The sequence below is a fragment of the Lithobates pipiens genome, unplaced genomic scaffold (assembly GCF_037356315.1).
Source record: "Lithobates pipiens isolate NorthernLeopardFrog02 unplaced genomic scaffold, aLitPip1_a1.2 Scaffold_18, whole genome shotgun sequence".
Lineage (NCBI taxonomy): Eukaryota > Metazoa > Chordata > Amphibia > Anura > Ranidae > Lithobates > Lithobates pipiens.
In genome coordinates this window covers 586,968,761-586,986,957 of record NW_027507758.1, presented here as the reverse complement: position 1 = coordinate 586,986,957, position 18,197 = coordinate 586,968,761, and positions in this window count along the sequence as shown.

The window sequence follows — 18,197 nt, the reverse complement described above, 5'->3', positions numbered from 1 at the left end:
TGTATCAATATCTATATTCAAAATTGCTAGTTCAGGTGTAGCTTGCTTTATAAACCCAGTAATTTTAGAGATTAAAGAAAATACCCCCCTCCAGAAACTTCTGAGGTGTGGGCATTCCCACAGCATATGTAACAACGTCCCAATCTTCCCACATCCTCGCCAACACTCATTTGAAGACCCTTTCTTGAATTTTGCTGTAATATAGGGGGTGTAATACCATCTAAGTAAAATTTTCTGTGATGTTTCCCAGTGAGAGATGGACCTGACAAAGCGGCAGTTGCTTCGCATCGCCATCTTCCACTGGTCCGCCGAAAAAGACAATGTAAGATCTCTCTCCCACTTCTGTATGGGGGATATCCTGCTAAAACTGCTTTTCTCCTGTAACAGGTTAAAAACAAGGAAATCCCCCCTGTGATTGACTTTTCATCGGTCCAGAAGGACCATGCCTGATGTGGAATTTTAATAGAGGAACCCCTATGGTGGCTCAAAAATGATTTAATCCGAAGATATGTGAACGAGGCCGATGAAGGCAATGAAAATTTGCGTGCTAAAGTTTCAAAAGAGTCTAAATTGTCTTTCTCCCATAAATCCGAAACTTGTAAAATACCTTTTTGCTCCCAGAGTGCTAGGTCTATATCTTTTAAAACAAAACATAAAGATGCAATGGGAGCATGTATTTCGGTTAAAAACTGATGGTTGCTAGTAGTTTGTACAAAGTGATTCCATATATTCAGTACCAGATTTATTATGGGGTGATCTGATTTAAGTGGTAAATCGGGAAAAGAGGAGGCCAGTAGAGCCGCGTATAAGGAGTCAGGACCTATCCAAGATTGTTCTATCTCCACCCACTGCTTCCCAAACTGGTGTTGGAACCAAAATTTCATTTGGTCTAATATACATGCTCTGTAGTAGTCCTGTAAATTAGGAAGTCCCATGCCTCCCACCTCCCTTCTCTTACAGAGAATAGATTTGGGACACCGCGGTCTCTTCCCTTGCCATACAAAGGAGGAAAGTTGAGTCTGAGCTGATGAAAAAAATGACAATGGGATCTGTATAGGAAGAGCTCTGAACAAATATAATAGTTTAGGAAGAATTAACATCTTATAAACTGCTAGCCTGCCCATCCAAGTGAGATGAAATTTCCCAACTCTGTTTAATTCCTGTTGAAGGGAAGACAAGAGTGGTATAAACTTTGCTCTATACAGTCCCTTACTGGGAGACAAAATTTTTATTCCCAGATATTGAATTGGTTTGTCTGTCCATGGGTAAGGAAATCTATTAGCTAGCCATTGTCGAATGGTATCTTTAACGTTAATTGCAAGGAGGTTAGATTTAGAAGCGTTCACTTTATAGTAGGAAATTTTGTTGAATTGTTCCAAAATATCATGTACTGCTGGCAATGAAATTATTGGATTGGACAAGGACAAAATAACATCATCCGCAAATAAGGTGATAGCATGTGATTGGTTTAGAATAGGGATACCTATAACGTGTGCGTGTGTACGAATCTTTTCAGCCAGAGGTTCCATTAAGAGCGCAAAAATCAGGGGTGACAAAGGACACCCCTGACGAGTCCCATTTGTAATATTAAAGCTGTCGGAAAACATGCCTTCTGTAAAAACCATAGCTGATGGGGAGGTATATAATGCCATGATGGCTGACTTAATACTGCCCACCAGGCCGAACTTATCCAATACCCGCTCCAAGTACCCCCAATGGACCCTATCGAAGGCCTTCTCTGCATCTAGAGTCAGAAACAGAGAAGGCTCTCCCGAGGCCTCCGCTGCATGGATCAAATTTATTATTCTCCTAGTGGCGTCTGGAGCTTGACGACCCTGAATAAATCCCACCTGGTCATTTTTAATTAATGAGGGTAACATTTTTGACAATCTATTGGCTACTATTTTTGCGTAAATCTTTACGTCGACATTTAGCAATGAAATAGGCTTAAAATTTTGAGGGGCATCCGGTGGTTTTCCTGGTTTGGGTAAGGTTATGACAGTTGCTGCTAACATTTCTGGGGGAAATGACGCGTTTACTGAAGCTGTGTCAAAGGTTTTTAATAAATGTTGACCTAAAATGGGGTAAAAGGTACGATAGTATTCAGATGAAAATCCATCTGGACCCGGAGATTTATTTAATGGCAGTGCTAGAATTGTTTTTTGGAGTTCAGTTATCGTAATGGGATCGTTCAGTACCGTCAATTGGTCTTGAGTAGTATATGGAAGTGAGATTTTATTCAAAAAATTGTCGATTATTTCAGTAGTTGGTTGTGGGACGGACCCGTCGTCTTTTAAATTATATAAAGCGCTGTAGTAGTCCCTAAAGGCATTGGCTATGTCTTTGGGATTTGCTACTCTAGCCCCACTGGTCGGGTGATGGATAAATGGGATTTTCTGTTTGATGACTTTTTCCTTCGTTTGATTTGCTAACAGTTTACCCGCCCTGTTCCCTTGGTGATACCAGCGGGCCTTCCATCTTCTTAATGAGTAGTCATGGTTGGAGATTAGAAGTAATCGAAGCTCATGCCTAAGGCTGTCTAATTGTGACCCTCTATTTATATCAGGGGCTTTCTTATTAAGGGATTCTAATTGTTCAATCTGGGCAAGAATGCAATCAATTTTATGGGTTTTTTGTTTCTTAGCTATGTTTCCCATCTTAATGAGGACCCCTCTCATAAAGGCCTTGTGGGAATTCCATAAAATAAAGGGATCAGTAACTGAGCCTACATTGCACTTAAAAAATTCCCGAAGCTCAGCAGTAAGCTTTTGGGAGAAGTCGGGATGAGAAAATAAAGACGTGTTATTTCTCCATCTATTTGCCCTAGTTTCGGCTTGCCTTCCCTCTACCGACATGGATATAGGGGCGTGATCTGACCAAGAGATATTATGGATGCAAGACATGCCAGCCTTCTGTAAGAGAAATGTGTCTACTAGAAACAGATCTATTCTGGAGTATGAGTTATGAGCACTTGAAAAGTAGGAGTAATCACGCTCTGTAGAGTGTTGGCACCTCCACACATCATACAATCCCTCCCTGGCCATGAAATGCGCAAGAGTTGCCCTCGCCCTGATTTTGTTAGGACGGAATGAGACATCCAAAGTTTGGCTCGGGATAGTATTAAAGTCACCGCAGAACAAAAGGAAACCCATGTGCACTGCATCCACTTTCTTTTTTATTAATAAATGACAATTGCCTACTGTTGGGGACGTAAACATTTACAATGGTATAAACTGCACCATTAATCTCTCCAATTAGAATAATGTATCTGCCTGCCATATCCACTTCGACCTGTAAGCATTTGAATTGTAATGTATCCCTGAGCAAGATAGCCACCCCCCTATGCTTCTTCTGGGCATTTGAGAAAAATGAAACCGGAAAATGCCTGTTGCTCAGTTGCGGGTGCTTGGATTCCACAAAATGGGTTTCTTGCAGACATAAAATGTCGCTATGTATCTTTGTAATTTCTTTCCAGAGCATGCTTCTCTTGTGAGGGCTATTTAGGCCTCTTACGTTAAATGAGGTTATCTTGAAACCCATGTTGTGGCTCTCACAAATACCACCTACAGTCAAAACACTTAATCAGTAGGTATTAGTATAACACTTGAAAAACACAATGTGTAATTAAGTACTGCCAATAAAGATAGCAATAACCACCAGGAAAAAAAAAGTAAATGCGCTGAGTCCGAAAAAAAATATCGTGGAGAGAAAGAAAATAAAAAATAAAATAAAAATTTGAAGCAGAGGATCACCGAGTAATCCACTAGCACAACAAATAGTCCAACAAAAAATGTCACTTTCCCAAGGGAAAGACCGACGTCTGTATATAACCTAAACTAGCGTGTAGGAAACTTAGGTATTTTACGAGTGTAGTAATACAAATGAACCTTAATAGTACTATGGTTTAAAAAAAAAATGATTCTAATGAATCAGTAGGGAACCAACCCTTAACAAGTAGAGGGCAAAAAGAGCTATAACATAGTCCGCCATTCACCGGAGCTCTATTGGCGATGTGTGGAAGTTACCCTGAGCGATCAGTCAGAAAGTCGCCTCGGCCAGGCAGGAGATCCTGTTCGGGGTGAAGGAGAACCAGAACGCGAGCTGTTGTCCGGGTCCAAGATTCGGCATTCGCGTAGAAATCTGAGCCCTTCCTCCACTGACTTAATAGCAAATGTTGCACCGTCCTTAGAAACCAGAAGTTTCGCTGGATAAGCCCATTTATATGGGACGCAATGATTTCTCAACAGTTTTGTAATAGTCGCCATACTCCTGCGCCTCTGCATCGTAAATGCTGAAAAGTCTGGGAAAAAGGATAGGCCTAGAGCAGAGGGGGGAATGTCGTCCGGATTGCGGACACACATAAGGAATTTCTCTTTTGTTTGGAAAAAGTGGATCCTGACGATCGCGTCTCTCGGAAGATGTTCTGGTATGTATTTAGGCTTAGGGAGCCTATGAATTCTGTCAATCGTCAGGTCTGCCAATGACGCTTCTGGCAATGCTTCCTGCAAAATTTTTTGAAAATATGGAAGGAGATCCGGAGTTTTGACCGACTCTGGGATACCTCTTATTTTTATATTGTTCCTTCTCGAGCGGTCCTCGAGGTCAGCCATTTTCTCCTTCAGCAATAGCATGTCATCTTCTCTTTCATTATGAGCATCAATTACTTTGTTAATTGTACCCGCAAAGTCTCCCATCTTTCTTTCAACATGTGACACCCTGGCATCTACTGCTTTCACTTCTTCTTTAAATTGTTTGGTAAGAGATAAAATGTCAGCGTGCAGCGTGCTGCGGAGAGATACCAGCATATCTTTAAGAGTGGTGTCAATAACTGGTAAATTGTTGGTGGGGAATTCCAGGATGGAGTCCTGCAGTTCTCTCGTGTCCTCAAGGGAATCATTACATAGGTCTTCCCCCTCCTCATCCTGAACATGTGGCTGTTTAGCCTTAATGGGGCTAGATGTGGAGGACGCTGTAGGGGAGTTTTGATTACCTTTTCTCAAGGAATCCTTCTGTCTTGCAGATGGGTCAGGCACATGAGAGTCTTCCGCAGCATGTTTTCCTCCTTCTCCACTCTCCGGTCGTCCGGCGCCATCTTGGGCCTGCAGGCCGCGAGGCTGGCTATAGAAATCCGTCATGCGGCTGAGTCGCTTGGCCTCTTTTCGTCGTTTGGACATGATCCTTACCGCTGCCCGACCTCAGGGGAGTCAAAACCGCCGTTCAAATCCGCTCAGGGAAGTTGTAAATAGTTCCGGTAGTCTGGCGGTGGACGGAGCTCTTTCACACTGCGGCCATACTCCTCGGCTGCCGGCCACGCCCCCTAAGGCCATATAGTTTTGCGTGCATTACCTCCCGTTTAATACCATATCATTTTGTGTGTGCTACTGCCAGTTTAATGCCATTTACTTTTGTGTGCATTACTGCCAGTCTAACGCCATATAGTTCTGTGTGTATTACTGCCAGTTTAACACCATATCGTTTTGTGCTTTACTACCAGTTTAATGTCATATAGTTTTGCTTGCATTACTGCCAGTTTAACAACATATCGTTTTGCCTGCCTTACTGCCAGTTTAATGCCATATCATTTTGCGTGTGTAACTGCCATTTTGGCATCTTCCCCCACTAGCTTGTATCATCATTAGGATCTACATTAATATTTCTCTTTTCGTCAATGGGTCATTATATCAAAGTCTCTTTTTATTAATGTTCTGACATTTCAGCTAATCAGCTCTCTCTTTTAATGCCCTTTGGCTCGTCCAGTCCACCGGATGGGTGGTCCTGTTAACTTGGTCTTTCTCTCCTGGGGTTGCGAGGCATCTTGCTCCCTCTCCCCCGCCCATCCCTGTTAGATGATGGGGGCAGAGTGGGACCTCGATGCGTCGGTGTCATGCCAGCACGCCGCATGCTCGGCGTCTTGTTGATGCAGGCTTGTGTGGTAGTGCTTTTTCCATCTAGCTAGGCTATATGGACGGGATGGACTACAGCTGTTGTCTCTGCACCTCGGGTGGGTGTCCACTCTGTCCAATCGTATGACGTTGGCGGTGACACGCCCCATGTCTGTGGAGACAAAGGCAGGGTCAGGCCAGCAGCTCACTTCACATATTCCATCAGGAGGAGAGGTTCTATGGGCTCTGATCTACACTCTAGGTAATTAGGAGGTCCTATTTAAGGATAAATCTAGACACATGCTTGCATAACACTCAGACCTTTGTGCATATATAGGCTATTTAACACTTTTTTTTTATCACTTACTACTTACCATTTATTTCATTTCATCATGTATACACCCACTTATTTGTAATATGTTTTTCATCACCTAGTCACTTTTTGATAGGTGTTTAAGCCTAGGTGGTTAGTGTTGTTTTTTGCAACCCCCCTCATTTCACACACATTTTATCACACATTATTTTTTTTTTATTTTTTTTCACTTAAAACGTCATCATTCATCATGGTTAGCTTTTATTATCCAATTTTTATTTTACTTTACTATATTCATTTAATTTATTAACTTTTTTAGAATTTGATCTGCGGCCCATATGTGCATACCTCATACTCTGGCATTGTGATGTGGCTGTTCACTTCTCTCGTTGGCCGCTGTTTCCCACTGCCCCTTCTCCATTCCTCCATATTCCTTGGAGAGCTATGGCTTAGGGTGAAGGGGATGTGTCCCCGCCTCAACCCCGGGGGAGACGGCTCATTCAGTGCCACCATCCTATTCCCTTTCTGGGTCTGTTGGGTTATTCATCTGAACGTGGCCAAAGGTAATGCATCCACATTTAACACCTGCTCTCTTTTTGAAAGCAATGATTTTTCATTTGAGACTGTGACCAACCTATTTACTCATTTATTTAATCTCTTTATTTAGCGATTTTTTTTGATGCATCCCACTCCTGATGATTGGCTAAAATCGCCATGAAACGCATAGAGTCCATACTCAGGGATGCCAAGCCAAGTTTGCTACAATCATGAAGTTCTTTTATTCATTTCTAGTACATTTATTAGGATAACCATGTTCACCTGCTCTGTATATCCATTCAATTTTTTAATTGTGATTGCTTGTACCAATTATGACTATCCATTATATACATTAAATATGTCAACATGATTATTACTACAATTAATTATGCTTCTTGTTGCATGACCCATGTATTATATATTATGATACATTATATATACCTACTATTTAGTATTTGTATTTAATTTATTGGATTGATTAGCAACTTTTTATGGGTATACAGATTTTCCCCGCAGGGACAGTGATAATTATTTACATTTTAGGTATCCTAGACCATTTCAAACACATATCCATGCTTCATTTAAAGTCCCACAATCCACTTTTTTCATTTCCTTTCTTTAATACCATATAGTTTTGTGCGTCACTGTACGTTTGGCGCATTATATTGCAGTATATTATAGTGTATTCATGGAGTGTGTCTGTGTAGCTTGAGTAATCAAATTAAAGTGCACGAAACACCTCTTCACATTGATTAAAGTGCATCTACGTGCAGATTTCATTTCTTTACATTTGCGTATAAGCACCGACCCCTCCATTCCAATAATGTCTGGGAGGACAACAAGGAGAGGCAGACGTTCCCTTGGCAACAAATGTGTCCACAGGCAAAGGTGGACGTGGTGGTCACTCCTCAAGCAGGGCATAATTTCCTCTGTTTAGTGAGCTTGCCCGTGCTATACAGCCACCGCATGAAGGAGGTGGTGGACTGGGTCAATAAACCTTCCTCATCCTCCTCATCCTCTGGAGCAGAGCAAGCAGAGACAAGTGTGCAGCGCCCTGCAGTTGTCAGGTTAGAGTGGATAAATCTGCCTTGTCCACATCTATTTCTGCCATAGCCCTAACATCAGCCATTGTGGTGTCAGTTGATTTATTTGACCACAGCATCAGCCACTTGCACCTTGATGATGCCCAGCCATTACTGGATTCAGTAGTTGGGTCTGAGGGTGAGTATGACTGGAACATGAGCCTAGAGAGAGAGAGAGGAACACTGGTAGACAAATTGGCATTCATGTTCACCAAGCCACAACGTATTACCAGGTTGTCTCCAGTGGTTATGACGAAGATGGAGGAGATGGAGATGATGATGAGGTCACTAATGTGACTTGGGTGCCAGATAGAGCAGAGGAGGAAACTGAAGATGAGGTGGCACAACCCCAAGGAGGCCGACATCAAGAAATAGCAAAGAGCAGACACCCTATTCCATCACATTCTGCAGCTGTTATCTCCCAGCTCACTCCCCAAAGCTCAGCTGTCTGGGCCTTTTTCACAACATCTGCAGCAGATCGCACTGTTGCTAACAGTGTCTCAGGCACATATGCAAACTGTGTCTCAGGCACATCAAACGTGGAAAAAACATCAACAATTTTGGTACTATATGCCTAACAAGGCATTTAGCGTCCAACCACTCAGTCCATTGGCAAGTGCACCTAAAAGCCACACAAAAGGGGCACAAATCTGTCCCTCCTCCTCCTCCTTACCCACTTAATCTGTCCCTGCTATACTGAGTAATTTCTTCTCAGCAGCCTCCACTGACAGGGATGATGGTATAGCACAGGGTGTCCCAGGTCCTAGCAGCACATCTGCCAGCAGCACACCACCAGCTGTAGACTGTAGCTGGAAAATGTATCTGCCCCATGGAAAAAAATACAGTCCCTGCCACCCACATGCTAGGTAAGACCGTTCTATCTCTCTACCATCACGTGAAAGGGAATGTTCTGGCATTGTTGTCAGCTGTAAAATTCAAGGGATCTATAGATGCGATCAAATTCTAGGCATTCAAGCGGGAGCTCAGGAGCCAGTTCCTGAAAAAAGTGACAGTGCCCTGTAAATCAGTTTTTAATTCCGCAGATGCGGAGGTTAACCCTGCGGGCTCTAGTTTCAGCATCCTCCAGATTGCCACTCAGGCTCTCAAGTTCAACATTCAACTTTTACACTTCATCCTCATGACCCTCCAGTACTTTAGTAGCTAAGTTTATTCTCTGCTCTAATTGATTTAGTGCAGTGCCCTAGCTCTTTATCCATTGAGGACCTGCTGCCGCAGGCAAGCCATCGTACCTGTACGTTGGCTGCATTAAGAGCAATAGGGGACTGGAGATGCAACAACAGAACCGATGTGTGTGCCCAGTGGGCGCGATGTCCACCGGGCACCCGCGATCGCTGCTGAGAGAGACAGAATTTAGGTCTTTCAATCTAAACAGACAGATCTCCATCCTGTCAGGGGTGAGGAGAGTGATCTGTTGTTCTTACTGCTTAGAAACAGTGATTGGTCTCCTCCCCAGGCAGTCCCACCCCCCAGTTAGAAACACTACCTAGGACACACATTTAACCCCTTGCTCGCCCCTAGTGTTAACTCCCTCCCTGTCAGTGACATTTATACAGTAATTGGTGGCTATTTTTAGCAATGATCGCTGTATAAATGTCAATGGTCCAAAAAAGTGTCAAAAGTATCTGCTCTGTCCATCGCAATGTGTTAGTCCCGATAAAAATCGCTGATCACCACAGGGACTGTAAAAAAAATTATAATAATAATGACATACATCTATCCTCTGTTTTGTAGACAATGTAACTTTTGCGTAAACCAATTGATATACACTTATTGCGATTTTTTTTTTTAACCAAAAGTATGTAGAAGAATATCAGCCTAAATGAGGAAGAAATTTGTTTTTTTCAAAATTATCTCTCTTTTTTTGTTTATAGCGCAAAAAATAAAAACACAGAGGTGATTAAATACCGCAAAAAAAAAGCTCTATTTGTGGGGAAAAAAGGACATCAATTTTGTTTGGGTACAGCGTTGCATGACCGCGCAATTGTCAGTTAAAGTGACACAATGCCGCATCACAAAAGATGGTCACTAAGTGGTTAAGGTCCCTCAACAGATCAGAGGAGAGCTTGCAGGAGGCTGTGGATATTTCATCCCACACTATAGAATGGAATTTGGAGAGCAGAGCTTCAGGGTCAGTTGCTACAGGGCTTGCCGGGTCTGTGGGGAACTGTTGCAAGCTGTTTTCCACCGCCAAGAGCCTCATGGAGTCATCAGGCTCAGGAGGCTTGGGTGCCATCTTGCCTCTTCCTGTGGCTTTCATCTGAAAAAGTTTGTTCTGCCTGTACAGTGTCTGCAGCCATGGGAGCTCAATTGTTCGTGGCAGGTTGAAGGCAGTGGTTTGACTAGTCTAGGCTGCCATCTCCCGCAATTGCGCAGAGATGGCAGCAAATGACTTTGACAGCTATCATTGACAGCTTCTTTATTTAGAAAATGGGGGACACTTAGAGATAAGGTATTTTCTGAAATGCTGCTGGCCCTTTGTGAATCTAAAGCCTAGAAATCTCCCACTCCCTCAGTAACTGAGGTCAAGATCATGTTACACAAGAAAATAGAGGCTAGAATTTCTAATGCAATGGAGAAGTAAATGGCCATTTGGAAGCCTTGGTTTACATACTGCCTCCAATATGTATCAGATTCTAGTGTATTTGGTCTCCGACATGGGAATTGACCATGACCCTGTCTACCCACCTTCCAGCCTTCATGCCTCGTCTTGTGTATCACACTTACATCCTCCAACTGTCCCTCATCTCTATTTCACAACCATTTCCCCATCTTTATTTTCCTTCTTCTTATTCCCTCCAATTGTGAGCATTCCATCTTCCCTGGGAGTGGATGAACCCAAATACAACTCTATATGCACTGACATCTCATTTATCCCGTGAGTTCCCATTTGTCATTTTGGATTAAAAGTTATCATACTGCTGCACTTAGATGGCTCTGCTCTCTTTGTTTTTGGATTCCTTACTTGTTGCAAACTCCATGAATGTCCCCTTATTCTGGCTTTACTACCTGGTGACTACCTGGAAAATCAAGCAGACTGCAAAACGTTGCCATTCCATGTTGGAAAGTCCCCAACCACCAGTACTTGCCCACACACGAATGGGGTGTGACATAAATGTGCTTATAAACAAAGTTATGTACACAACACTGAAGTCGCACAGCTAGGTGCATTTCACAGAGTCTCTTCTAGCTTGTTTTGAGTCGGCAGCCAAAGTCAGCATTTTTAGTGTCCCCAATTGTCCTTGTCTTATATGAACTTCCACATAAGGATTCCCTGTGACAGAGAGCCTCAATTGCCCACTCTCTCTCCACCCAGCTGATAGAGCACATAGAGAGTATATGTATTTCTCCTGTGTCTGAACTAGTAAGGAATGGCAGCTCTTCTGCAAGGTTGAATAATAGACAAAGTAAATTTACCCACTGCATGTGTATGCATCATTCGGTTTGTTTGGACAGTAAAATACGGTAGGAAGTTACATTGACATAAGCTCTGCATTGTGATGTGAAGTATTGAGAACTGAAACCTGCTGTCACAGGGAGAAGGGAAGGAAAACCCAGAACCAGCCAAGAAGACCCCATGAAAAGGGTATATAATAGTAAATATGAAAGTAATTTTTAAAAACAGAAAGGGGATGGGGCAGAGGAGCAGGGGGGGACTTTCTAAAAACTGCTTAAAGGGGTTGTAAAGGTTTGTTTTTTATTTTCTACATAGGTTCCTCTAAGCTAGTGCATTGTTGGTTCATGTACCTTTTCCTTCGATTTCCCTTCTAAATGTTTTTTTCTTTGTCTGAATATCTCACTTCCTGTTTCTCCTCAGTAAACTTCTCATCATCATCCGAGCCGTGGTTAGTCAGCCAGAACAGCTTACTAAACAGCTTACTGAGGAGGAACAGGAAGTGAGAAATTCAGACAAAAAAAAAAAGAAAAAAAACATTTATAAGGGAAATCAAAGGAAAAGGTAAGTGAACCAACAATGCATTAGCTTAAAGGAACCTATTTAGAAAATAAAAAACGAACCTTTACAACCCCTTTAAATTTTAAGATAAAGAGAAACCCCTTGAAACAAACTGTAGGACTCCTTGGGGTATATATCACTGAATATGCTTTACAAAAGCAGGGAACAGCAATACCAGCGTGAAAAATTTAACAAATGGCAAATTGCTTTACATCAATATCCCTGATTTGGTTTTTGATTTATAAATGTTAAGTTCGTTTTTTGACTTGATAGTATACAGTGTGTCACAAAAGTAAGTACACCCCTCACATTTTTGTAAATATTTTATTATATCTTTTCATGTGACAACACTGAAGAAATGACACTTTGCCGCAATGAAACATAGTGAGTGTACAGCTGGTATAACAGGGTCATTTTACTGTCCCCTCAAAATAACTAAACACACAGCCATTCATGTCTAAATCGATGGCAACAAAAGTGAGTACAACCCTATGTGAAAATGTCCAAATTGGGCCCAAAGTGGCAATATTTTGTCTGGCCACCATTATTTTCCAGAATTGTTTTATCCCTCTTGGGCATGGAGTTCACCAGAGCTTCAACAGAGTTGATGGATGTTAGAGACCTTGCGCTCCTTCACCTTCCATTTGAGGATGCCCCACAGATGGTCAATAGGGTTTAGGTGTAGAGACATACTTGGCCAGTCCATCATCTTTACCCTCAGCTTCTTTAGCAAGAGAGTGGTTGTCTTGGAGGTGTGTTTGGGGTTGTTATGTTGGAATACTGTCCTGCGGCCCAGAAACCGAAGGATGGGGATAATTCTCTGCTTCAGTATGTCACAGTACATGTTGGCATTCATGGTTCCCCAGTGCTGGCAGCACTCATGCAGCCCCCGACCATGATACTCCCACCACCATGCTTGACTGTAGGCAAGACCCACTTGTCTTTGTACTCCTAACCTGGTTGCCGCCACACACCGTTGACACCATCTGAACAAAATAAGTTTATCTTGGTCTCATCAGACCACAGGACATGATTCCAGTAATCCATGTCCTTAGTCTGCTTGTCTTCAGCAAACTGTTTTCAGGCTTTCTTGTGCATCATCTTTAGAAGAGGCTTCCTTCTGGGATGACAGCTATGTAGACCAATTTAAAGAAGTGTGCAGCATATGGCCTGAGCACTGACAGGCTGACCCCCCCCAATCCTTCAACCTTTGCAACAATGCTGGCAGCACTCATACATCTATTTCCCAAAGGCAACCTCTGGATTTGAAGCTGAGCACGTGCACTCAACTTCTTTGGTTGACCATGGTGAGGCCTGTTCTGAGTGGAACCTGTCCTGGTAAACCCCTGTATGGTCTTGGCCACCATGCTGCAGCTCAGTTTCAGGGTCTTGGCAATCTTCTTGTAGCCTAGGCCATCTTTATGTAGAGCAGCAATTCTTTTTTTTTCAGATCTTCAGAGAATTCTTTGCCATGAGGTGCCATTTTGAACTTCCATTGACCAGTATGAAAGCGTGAGAGCAATAACACCAAATTTAACACACCATTCACACCTGAGACCGGGTAACACTGATGAGTCACATGACACTGGGGAGGGAAAATGGCTAATTGGGCCCAATTTGGACATTTTCACTTAGGGGTGTACTCACTTTTGTTTCCAGCTGTTTAGACATTAATGGCTGTGTGTTAAGTTATTTTGAGGGGACAGCAAATTTAGACTGTTATACAAGCTGCTCACGACTTTACATTGTAGCAAAGTGTCATGTCTTCAGTGTTGTCACATGAAAAGATATAATTAAATATTTACAAACATGTGAGGGTTGTACTCACTTTTATATTGCCAATTCTAGGCAGGTTCCTATGCAAATTTTAAATTTCATTAGGACCAGATTTCAACATTGTGGACTCTAGACACAACTTTTAGTACCAAACAACATACTTCTGTCAACATCACTGAAGAACATTGCAGCCATAAATAGAAGGTGGACTGATAAAAGAATACGTTTCCTGAAATGTGTCCCAGGTGACCACCAGGAAATGGATGGAGCCACGTACATTTTTAACATGAATAAATGTAATTTACTTGCACTGTCTAAAGCAGTGGTCATCAAGCCTGTCCTCAGGGCCCACTAACAGGTCAGGTTTTATTTATTACCTTGAGGAGATGCAGACTAGAATACTGCAATCACTGAGCAGCAAATATTATCACCTGTGATGCATTTCAGTTATCTTGAAAACCTGGCCTGTTAGTGGGCCCTGAGGACAGGGTTGATGACCACTGGTCTAAAGCAGTGTTTCTCAACTCCAGTCCTCAAGGCGCCCCAACAGGTCATGTTTTCAGGATTTGAAATGGCTGTGACAATTACTAAGGCAGTGAAACTGATCAAATCACATGTGCAAAATAATGGGAAGCCTGACAACATGGCCTGTTGGGGTGCCTTGAGGACTGTAGTTAAGAAACACTGGTCTAAAGCATAAACAGTAACTGGGTTCACTAGGCTGAAAAGGTGACATTCATAAAGGTCAACCCAATATTTATTTCTGTGTGGAATATACAGTAACAAAATAACCCTTCACTTCTTATCTTAGCATTGGACTTTGTATATTTTAAGACAACCACTATCTTTTAAATATTTTCACTACTGCTTTTTTAACTTCATTATTTCTTAAACTGTATATCAAAGGGTTTAACACAGGAGTAATAACACCATAAATTAAAGCGATATATTTTAGCATAGACGATAGATGCTTGGATTGTCCCATATACATAGTGATAGTTGTCCCAAAAAACATAGAGACAACAGTCAGGTGAGACGCACATGTAGAAAAAGCTTTGGATCGTCCTTCATTAGACTGAATTTTTAATATGGATGAAATGATGAGAACGTAAGACACCACAATAAACACAAATGGTGCTAGGAGGACAAATAGACTTACAATTAATAGTCTTAGTTTGAAGATGGCAAGGTTCCCACATGCGACCTTAAGCAGCGCTAATATCTCACAACCAAAATGATCTAGTTTGTTTTCAGTACAGAATATCAGTGGCTGTGCTATATTCGGAACAATTGATGTAAAGTACCCCCCTAACCACAAAATGACTGTAATATTCTGACACATCTTCCAGTTCATAATAATTGTATAATACAAGGGGAAACATATAGCAATGTAGCGATCATATGCCATAACTGCCAGCAGTAGGCTCTCTGTACTTCCCAGGAAATGTCCAATGTTCATTTGTACCACACAGATTAAAATAGAAACATATTTTTTCTGAGAAAGGACCACAAGTAACATATGTGGGATAAAGATAGACGAGTAACACAAGTCTAGGACTGACAGATTGCAGAGAAAAAAGTACATTGGTGTGTGTAATTTAGGGCCCATAAAAACAGCACAGATCAGAACACTATTTCCCGTTGTGATCATTATATAAATTACAAATAAGGAAATGAAAAATAACCTGCAAAGTTGAATGTTTTGAGAATAGCCAACCAGCAAAAATTCTCTCGGCAAGGTCTGATTCCCAGGGATCATATCACAAATTTCACAACTAGATGTTGAAAAAAGAGGGCTTTCTCTTCCTATGGAAGTTAAAAGATATGTGACATCGGAAAATTTGTCAATTGTGAAAACATAACTTGTTTTTAAATCTTATGTGATGCATTTAATTTAGCCAGTTGCTGACGGCCATACAGCAGCTTTACTGCTACAGGGTGGTCACTCTGTGCAGAATCACTTATATATACATGATTCTACACTGCAGGGTAAGGGGCACTGCGTCTGCTGTAATTTAGTCACAGCAGAAGCTGATCAGCAGGTGCCAGCCACTGGATGACCACCGGCACCCACTGATTGGTGAGGAGATGTACTAGACTGGGCTCTGCATATGTAAACAATGCAGAGCTCTATCCTGCCAGTGGGTATGTGCTGGGTGCTGTTGCCCTGCAAAGCAGTGAATAAAATCCAGCACATCTCTAAGTGAAAGCAGGACACTGTAAACACAAAAACTCTGATTAAGCACACATTTCATTGTGCTAGAATGTTTAACCCAGGGGTGTTCAACCTTTTGAAATGCGAGGGCCACTGAAGCGACTTGGTAACTGGTCGGGGGAAAAAACAAGTGTAATGGGTGGATCACAGGTCTGTGTCCATACTGCATATGCTGAACAGACACAGCCCATGCTACTCTATGGGCCCTCCAATTCAATCCGAATGGAAAGGGATGTATCTCCTTCTGTTTGTTTTTTAGGTGATTGGAGGTAAGTGGGGGTAAATGGACACAGAGGTGAATGGAGGGTACGATTGGGTCCTAAGGCTGCTTTTACACTGATGCACCACATGCACCTGTGACTTTCCTGCAGGTTAGCTGCACTTTGCCATAGACTTCTATTATATCCTGCATGTGTGGTGCAATTTCTGAAAGCGCCTCAAACCCGCAGGTAATAACAGAAGTCTATGACTAACTGCACTGATTTCAGTAATAAACTTGCCTTTTAATAACAATCTTCCATTCAGTTTTTCCCGGCTGTTGCTGTCCCAGGCAGAGTGCATTTGGTATCGATTGTGACAGGAGCTGGCGCTATACAGGAAAAATTGGCTTATGTGGCTCTGCAGCTGCTTGCTTTCTCTACTGCCGGCTTCATTTACAACACTGATGCTCTGGGATGACGGGTCAGCAACCTGTGATCTGGGCTTGCCAAACCACCATCCCAGTGCAGGAGGTCACGGGCCACATCAGAGGGCTCCTTGGGCAACATGTGGGCCCCGGGCCACTGGTTGGGCACCCCTGGTTTAACCCCTTCCCAGCCAGTGTCATTAGTAAAGTGACATTGCATATTTTTAGCACCAATGACTGTATTAATTTTACTGGTTCCCATAAAGTGTCAAAAGTGTCAGTTAGTGTCAGATTGTCCACTGCAATATTGACCCACTATAAGTTGCTATTCTCCACCATTACTAGTATAAAAAAAATAAACAAAAAATTCCATTATATATACCATAGTTTGTAGACACTATAACTTTTGCGGAAACCAATCAATACCCTTATTGGGATTTTTTTAAAATTTTTATTGGATATGTTGAAAGCAGAAAGTAAAAAAAATATATATATTTTTTTTCAAAAATGTTTTTAAAATATTCTTATTTTTTTATGTTTATAGCACAGAATTTCATTTATTTAGTATTGCATGACTGCGCAATTGTCCAATAAAGTAGTGCAGTGTCGTATAGCAAAAAATAGCCTGGTTATGAAGGGGAGGTAAATCTTTCGGAGGTCAAGTGGTTATACAAGCAATAAACAAGAGTAATGCATGAATGAGTAAGCAAACAGAAAAAATAAGAAATAAGGGAGAAAATAAATAAATAATTAATAAATTAATGAAATTCTTAGCAACAATAAAAGCTAAACCCAACAAAATACATAATTATTTAAACAATACAAATAAAATAAAGTTATAGTGTGATGTCTGTCTGAAAACAGTGCTTTGGTATTCATTTAATTCATGTTTTACATTTTGTTCATTTTAATTTATTTATGTATGTGAACAATTATTATATAAATGCACATTTTTAAATATAACTAAATGTTTAAGCAGCATTATTTTTTATAATGTATGTTTCATCTTTATTGCCATACAAGTGTTACTAAATGCATTTTAATAGGAATATGTAGGATTGAAAGGTTTTCTCCTCCCAAAATTTCAAGAAAAATCATTAAATGTTGTCATTTTAGTGAAATGATTATTATATAGAGCCAACAGCTTACACAGCACTTTGTATACCGTACATTCAAATCAGTCCATGCCCTCAATGAGCTTACAGTCTAAGGTTCCTATCTAAAAAAAAAAAAAAAAAGGAAAATTTAACATAAAAGAAATTGAAATTATGCAAATTGAAATCAAACATACACAAAAAAAAAGACAAAACAAAGAAAACTAAATAAAATTAACTAAAAAAATCTAAATTTCCAGCCTCCCCCAAATGAAAAAACCTATAAAAAATAAAAAGTATAACCTTTTTTGCGTACATTTTATCTTAGAAGCTAAATGAGCTAAATTGGTAAGATAAATCAGTTTCACTTAAAACACTTTGCTCAAACGTAACTGATAAGACAATAGCCCAATAAATGTTTGTTCTATCATATACTCAGGTGTATGGCAGATAATTGGGGAAAAAAAAATATTCAGCTTTGCTTGACAGAATATTCAAAGCAACTACCAGTTCAGTAGTACAATGTAAAATATATTCTGTTAGTAAAATGTTCTTAGTGGCATGAATACATTTGGATAGCTTAAAACTGTGATCCTATTTTCAGCAATGAGCGAAGTCTTGCAAATATGCAATATTATTAGTTTTCAGGGCATATGCAACGTATACAGTATGTGTAATCTGAATGTCTGGAGACCTATAA